Consider the following 6,000-nt stretch of genomic DNA (forward strand, 5'->3'; position numbering starts at 1 on the left):
GAAAAGTCAACCTGGAATACCCAAACGTACCTGTGCAGAACCTACTAGGTGTGAAGTCGTGTGGCACAGAACGTATCCACCTGAATTCGAGGGGCATTTTCGGGTGTGGGCACAACAAAGAAGCAATGAAGGTGTATAACCACAAGCAAGAATTGCACTCTATGTGTTTACCGTGGGTTGTGGCAGAGAAGAGTGAAGGAGGTGAATGAGAGTCCCTCGCCACGGGCGAAAAGCAGCGTCCTCCGCAGACCACCAGAACTTACCGCTGCTGAACCCATTCCATCTGAGCACATATAAGAGAGTAAGACGTAAGCAGCTGGTGTGCAAAAGAGAGATATGTGAAACCCCATTTTTCTTGCAAGCACTTTTATTATTTATGAAGTGTTTGAAGTGGAAAGCCCATTTACAGCAGAGAGTCTCATGCGCAACCGTAGTATTCGTGCAGACCGTCGACAAAAAGACACAGCTTTCGTAGAGTATGGGGATGCAGACGGACTATAGAGAAAGAGCCTCGTGGGCTTGTGGTATGAATGCTGCTGACGCGCGGGGCTACCTGTGTTCTGAGAGGACTCGTGATCCAAGACTCCCGCTCTATATCATCGTGATGCTGTCCTATTGAATAATGTTTCGAGATTGGCAACTTGTCTGTCATTTATGGCCGGCGCCAGTTCTACATTCGTACACGCACGGTACAGCGGCGACCATTGTGTCGATATATTTCGGCAGGCAGGATCTTCTGAGATGTAGCGGCGGCTTGCAAGAATGCTTCAACCACCACTCAGGCTACATCACCTACGGGTCAGGCCCCTTGGATAATGTCCTTGTTCCGGAGTGCTAGGGCTATCTAGCGCTGGATCTCCTGGCTTGTGTTACTGGTGCTTATAAAACCCCATTCTCAGAGCTGCACAGCTAAGATAATTGCATATATAAACACCAAAGAGCTGTGCACGGCAGCGAGATCCCGCTGCTCATACACCCCAAGGGTCACAATGATGCTGAAATTCGACGGCGAGAGAGAAAAACAAACAATGGTACTTGTAGCATTGTGAGAAGCGTTCAGATGCAGACAAAAGCAGGTTTTGAAAACTTCTTCTGCCGCAAAGATGTACAATCTGACGTGCTGTATCCATGTAGTTGTGAAGAGGTGACGGCTGGTCATCATTGCAAGGGCAGACCTCCCCTACTCTTACCCCCACTCAGGTTTTTTCCAGGTAACGGCTGAAAAACTGAACACCGTGGCAAACAGAGACGCTGGTGATGCCGTACAGCAAGTCTGTAACCGTGGGACCTGTACCGAAGCAACCAGTGAGCCCGACTTCTCCGACCGACGGCTGGGCTGCCGGTCACCCGGAAACGTGTGATCTTGACTGCTGTGTCACACAGATCCCCTGCGGACGGCTTCGGATCTCAGGAAGTGCAGAATCTGATTTTTCCTTCAATAGATTGCTGGTGGTAGTTGCACCGAGTTGTGTCTGATGCTAAGTTGCGGGTGTGATCTTGATATATATATATATATATATACATATATATATATATATATACATATGTACATATATATACATGGTGTATGCCGACATGCTGGGTATCTCCCTGATCAGAAGTTTCTTCTGATTCACATCTACATCCGCGGGTACCGACGCTCTAGTGTCCCTCTCAACCTTTCGGGGGAATAATGTGGAGCCTGCGCATCATTCATCAGCCCGCGGACATGGACCGCGTAGTGTTTGACCCTGCGACAGAGTTTTCCTAGCCGCTGTTCACTTCATGCCTCCCTCTCCACATTCTAGAGCCGGGCCGTACTGCGCGTTCTAGTCAGAGCGAGTTTTCGTCGATGACAGAGGAAGAAAATTGCCTGGAGTACGGCGCTGCCGTTTGCGCCGCGAGAATTTGGCGCTGAGCGACGCGATGAGCGCCCGTGGACGGCGCAGCATGCCGACCCTGGCCGTTGCGGCCCCCTGCCGTCACCTATTTGGGACACTGGGTGTGCACAACACCAGAGTAGAGAGGCAACAATGGTCGAGAAGCTCCCGTGCTGGCGGAGCTCAGAAGACCATAACAAAAAAGAATTGAGTGTGAGTCATCAACCGCTAGGCTGCCCAACTAGAATGCACACACGAGAAAGAACCTAGTCATAAACCCCTGCAAATACCTAGCAAAATAGCGCTTGTACTAGGAGGTGCATCAGCCCTCCCCTTATCTCGGCATTGCGGTGGAAGCGGGTGCGTACCCGTAGGCTCCAAGAGGCACACAACGGCCTCAGCGCAAAGTCGTTTTGTTGAGGGTAGCCTGTGCTCGTCTTTCGCCGTCGTGCGTGCTAGGAAGCCGGATAGAAACTCATGCTTCCGGTAAAAGCGCACCGCATCATCAGCTCTACCGTGGGGTAGTTGTGTGCCAGCACGTATACTTGTGCCTTCAGTACCCTCACCATGTACTAACAACTAGAGAGTAGAGCATATTGCAATTGCTGTACGTCTGATATTCAGCGTAGAAGCTCTAAAGGGACGCAGCTAGCAAACTCCGCTGCTACTGCCGAAGGACACCACCATGCACGTCATACTGTCTTCACCTCCTGGATCATACTCGGGCAACACTGCCGGCGCGTGACGGATCGGCATGCCACATCGCCGGCTTGCCCTCTTCATCATGAAAAAGCTCACAGGGTGCTTATAGGCGGAAACGTGCACACAGTGGCACACTCCCCTGCTCCGCTCCACGCATATCGTGATGAAAACTGTACACGTGTGTTGCCCTCACGACTGCACCCTAGGGGAGGCATGCTCAAAAGGGATAGCAGGTGCTTGCAGCGGCCGATATCATCTGCTGCTCCGCGCGCAGAAACACACGTACACAAGAACACCACCCATCCCCAATGTGCCGGTTTAGGGTTTTCAGGGTATCGGATTTAGGGTGAACGTTTAACAAGCAGGACGTTAAAGCGTCCCACTCTCAGCAGAACGGGTCCTTTCCGAAGGAGATGAAGCGCTGCTGGATCTTTTCATTGCAACCCGGTTATTCCGGCAATCAGCCGTTTTCGATCTTCGGCCGCACTGTGCCCAGCAGACCCTTACATGCGCAAGCGTTAGAGGTACAACGAGCGCTTGACCGCTTACACTCCACCATGCAAGGGCGTACTCATAATTTTTGACGATGCCGTCAAACAAAGTTTCTGAGCTGCTCAAGCATGTTATCATCTGCCATCCAACACTGGCGAATCCGTCTCTGGTATAGACTGCGCGGATCACGGAACCTTTGTACCTTATTTAGGAAATGCTGGAGGTATTCTGAATAAGCCGTAATCGTGAGCATTAGTGTGCCGTGCTCGAAACGAACCCCAGCCTATTGCTTCACATAAAAATGCGTTGCATTTTCCTGTGTGCTGAACTCGCGACCTTCCAACGCTTGAAACTGTTGTTATCTGAACACGGTGATTCTTTAAAAGTAGCCCTTGTGCTCCGGAGTCCGATGTAGATGTCAGGCTGTCGTTCGTCCAGACTACGAGACAACTGTGGACTAGCTACCCTCCATGGATTTTCTGAGCGTGACGTACTCCTGGAGCTACGAAACCAGGTCACATCTACCTGTCAGTAGGTTTCTCTCCCTGCATGTTGTAACATCTGCGCTGCCTTTAGATCGCGCCACAAGGCTGCTCTTTCTGCGTTCACTCTGGAGTTTCCTTTGCTGACCTTATACGAACATAAACCCGATTGCTGTGAAGCTTGGACGACGGCGTCCTATCGTGCAGAGTCGCAGTGCTCTTTGTCACACGCAGGTCGTACATCAGCCCGTGCAAGGAAGTTGCCATGAATGCCTAAAGCGACTTTCATCGTCTTCCGTTTGACGGGTCGGGGCTATCCCATTGGTAGAGGATTAAACTTCCAGATCCGGCTCTGAAGCCCTGGCTACTTCTCCCAGCGTTTCATTATACGTTATGGTTCTTGCTGCGCAGAGCGTAGTGCATCTCGTGGCTGTCGCTGCTAGTAACCGGATTCGTAGCAACAGGTTTGAGTGTGGACTTTGCGCTCTCGTAATGTGTGTCTCTCCTAAGCTATTATATCGTGCAGACACAACGAACTGTTATCATGGTAATCAGGGCGACACGGGTTAAAGTGGTCTAGTATGCCGGGCATTTCTGAAGCGCCTTACACTGTTGTGTGTCGGTCATTTGTCGCGTATTTGTACTTTGCAAGACAGTGGTCGTCTGCTTCTCGAACGTACATCTAAACGCAGGGAACGGCTGCATTCAGAAAAAAATGTGCTGTCGCCTTTTGAGAATCCACACATTTTTTCAGGCACGCGAAACCGGTCCTCGACGAAGGCCTGGGATGCTTTGCGTGAGGAGGTTTTCTAGTATCGCTTTTTCGGACAACTTAGGCGGCTGCCTTTTTCTCCCCTTCAGTCGCAGCCCACCAACGGGATTATTAGCAGCACGGCTCTCAGGCGTGGATGGTCCTTAGCCGATCTGGCCCGGTTTTTAACTTTCGGTAAATGTTGCTACCCTCCGTGAATGGAGTTGGGAGCGTCAACACACCTCTTGACTGGTGCCTTGCTATAGGCGATGACGACTGATAGTTTCTGGTCTAGCGGAAGGCTCCTCTTGCGGGACATGGAAATGTTCCATTCACCCTCAACCTCCTCACACTATACGCTGTCTGCCTTCCCCCCGAGGTTGACATGACACGTTACAGGCAAGTGCATGTTGGTAGAAACAATCAGCACAGGTGGCTCGCCTGTATGCTTAATTTTTCCGTGTTAAACGCTTGCTCTCTAAGGATGTCTATCTGAAAGGTCTGATCTTGGTGTGTGGTGTTGATGCAGGGACGGTCGCGAGCATGGTCTTTGCTCCGTGGCCGAGCTTCTCCAACTGGTGAAATTCCGAATTTTCCAAGCATTTGTTGCGGGTCGCGCGCTGGAACCTGCCGTTCTATTTGCCGTGCGGGCGTAGTTTGGATTATATCCCGAATATCTATGTGACAAATCTACTGCTTGCAATGTCGTCGTTCCTAGGAATTGACTGAATCCCTCTGTTGTCAATTATCGTGACAGAAATCCTAATATTTCTCTTCTACCTGGTGCACGTATGATTAAGATTCAGAGTGACTACATTGCGAAACACCGGATCCCTGTAAACAGCTGTAATAGGCTTTTCCAGGCTCTAAATGGCTTCGCTGTAAAGAAGGAGTACGGAGCATTGAGTCGAAAAGGCAGGGACGAACATGCCGCCAGGGAGAATGAGAAGCTGCGCCGAAGCTCTCCTCGGTCTGCGACAATATATTCCTTAGGTGCGTCGTTCAACGAGAGGTATTCCTTCCGCTGCGTCGAGAGGTTTCGACTCATGGGACAGATTTTGAGTGAAACCATCACTCACTATAGTCTTTGTATGGCATTCTGTGAGCCGCTGTGCAGTGAACGCCTTGGTGCAGGTAAGCACATGAATCGAGTTTATGCTTGCAAACACATCAGCGCCGGTCTCGGGGAAGGCACGGACATCGATCTGCCCGCTGCAAATACGAACACCGAAAATTGTAGTGATTGATTTCCTGTAAATCGCACTCTCGCTCCGCTTTCGTCCCGAGTCTACTGTTTCCGTCGTGTTCTCCCGCTAGACGGAAGAGCCTTACATCCGAGATGCAGTCATCCTTCGAATATTGCAACGCACGCAGACCACGTCCTGCTTGCTAACTTTCCAGGACGCGTATCACAAGTGAAGAATACAGCTGAGACATAGTGCTATTAAGAAAACACATCATTTCTCCACTTATGCAACGCCTAACGGGAGCCGCGGGACCCTCCATCTCCTGCTGTGGCTTACAACACACTGCGATCGCTCAGATGTTCTTCGTTCTCGGCCGAAAAAGCTACAAGCTCTTCGGCACAGTGTGTCACCATGTCCTCCTTACAAAATCATTTCGCTTTCTGTCTCTCACCCAAAAAATAATCAGAGCTTAACGAGAGCGGCCGTCTTCGTTGCAGAGAGCTCATTATAGGCCAATGGCGCTATAG

The sequence above is a fragment of the Ochotona princeps genome, unplaced genomic scaffold (genome assembly GCF_030435755.1).
Source record: "Ochotona princeps isolate mOchPri1 unplaced genomic scaffold, mOchPri1.hap1 HAP1_SCAFFOLD_2158, whole genome shotgun sequence".
NCBI classification, from domain to species: domain Eukaryota; kingdom Metazoa; phylum Chordata; class Mammalia; order Lagomorpha; family Ochotonidae; genus Ochotona; species Ochotona princeps.